The sequence below is a fragment of the Chelonoidis abingdonii genome, chromosome 4, assembly GCF_003597395.2.
Source record: "Chelonoidis abingdonii isolate Lonesome George chromosome 4, CheloAbing_2.0, whole genome shotgun sequence".
Taxonomy (NCBI): Eukaryota; Metazoa; Chordata; order Testudines; family Testudinidae; genus Chelonoidis; species Chelonoidis abingdonii.
The window spans coordinates 90,252,807-90,254,533 of NC_133772.1; the positions used below are offsets into that span (position 1 = coordinate 90,252,807).

Genomic DNA, 1,727 nt, shown 5'->3' on the forward strand with positions numbered 1-1,727 from the left:
TATTTCTGCTTCTTGGGTTGCTGCAAACTTTCACTAAGTTTTCTTTAAAAGTCTTTGAAAGCTTTTGTTTGGTTTTAGTTTTTGAGTGGTTGCTAAGGATCAATCAATGTTTTGCCAGCAGAGAGGGAAAGAACACTTCTGAAATACCCGTTGGTACAGTAAATGGAAATTGAAATGTAAATTGACATTTTAAGCAGGGACGAAATGTGCTAGTTATGGTAATCCAGTTTAATCCTCATCAAAATAACATGTTAGAGGGGTTTGGTTATTGTGTTGGCATCTTTCATTGGGTCAATATACAAAGTAAAAACGAACAAGTCAACCACTGGGCAAGGCTTGATATTTTAACTCCTACACACACTGTTGTTACCAGAGGTTTAAAGGTGCTCCAGAAAGAGGGTCATCTTGATGCTTCTGCTTATACATCTAAAACCAGGCCTTAATTTCAGATCACGTTTTTGGGGTTGAAGTCATTCTAACCCAAGCACTGTATGTCGGTTGGTAATTCTGATCAGAGGACAAAGGGAAAAACTAGTGTTACCTTCTACTTCCAGGGGAGGATAAAAACACCTTCTGGCTGAGGCTGGCTGGAAGTTACTTGGGGTCGTCCCAGTGCTTATGTCTCATAAGAGCAGAAGAGCCAATCCTGGGAGTGGTGAGGTGTGGCTCTTGATGTAAACAGCAACAAAGATGGTTAAAATACCTTAAATGAAGGTGAGGAGGGGAAATGAGGCTAATGCTTATTTTTGCTTCTATATGAGATTCTAGAAAGAAGGCCTGACATTTTAAAAACTTTGTTTCCTATTAGGAAATCCTGGTTCCAGTGAGGCCAGAAGACTCATTACTGGAGAGCTAGTGAAGTGATGTCAGAAGAGGAGGTAGAAAAGACAAAGCTGAGGAGCAGGGATTTTCATTAAACATAAAAAACTTGGTTTTACAAGGCTTGGTTTTTATTGTTACCACCTATTTAGTTAAATTCTAAGCTTTTGAATAAAGGAAGAGCTTCTTAAAGATTCAGCACTTTTGCTCCTTCAGTTAAGATGTTAAAAAAGTTCCTAATAAACATTCCTGAGACTTTCAGTAAGTCCTGAAAAAACACAAACTGGGGAAGACCAGATTTGCTGACATTGCTAAGGTGAGAAGCATGCAAAGGGTGAAGAAAAACAAATTTTCCAGGCTTTAATTTTTCAGCATAAAAAATGGGGAAAAATCCAGTTTTTCCAAAATTCTTTGCAGGTGACCTTTAAGAGTTTGCTTTATGACTGACCAGCTCAGCTGACTGGGGCTAAGAGACCCTCTATAACAGGTATACAGCTGTATATCTTAAAACCCATAGGGCTGGTTGTGCAACCTTAAGGACTCAGGAGGAGTTTCTGGATAGTGAATGTTGATGTTAGCATTTCTGTAAGGGTGAAAATAACCTCTCACTGATTTCAACAGGAATAGGATTGTGTTTTTTTTTTTTTTTTTTTTTTTTTTTTTTTTTTTTTTTTGTCATTACTCATCTCCTCCTACCTCAGCAGCATGTGTGGCAGATGCTGACCTTCTCCACAGAGCACCCATTTCAGTCCCCCTGTAATTCCCCAGGGTAGAATCTACCTCGGTGAATCACAATCCTTCATTTGCATGGGTGGCAGTTCCCAGTGAGGGCAGAAGTGCCTATCTGAGCTGATGGCATGTCTATGCCACATGCCTGGAGTTAGCATGGCAGAAAGTCATGGAGGGTT

At 39.7% G+C, this 1,727-nt stretch overlaps 1 long non-coding RNA gene across 1 annotated transcript; it reads left to right on the forward strand.

The window, feature by feature from the left end:
- Nucleotides 1-561: 561 nt before the first annotated feature.
- Nucleotides 562-936, forward strand: LOC116832817 (uncharacterized). Its single transcript, XR_004375546.2, has 2 exons — nucleotides 562-714; nucleotides 809-936. It is a non-coding gene; the product is annotated as an uncharacterized LOC116832817 (long non-coding RNA).
- The last annotated feature ends 791 nt before the right edge of the window (nucleotides 937-1,727 follow it).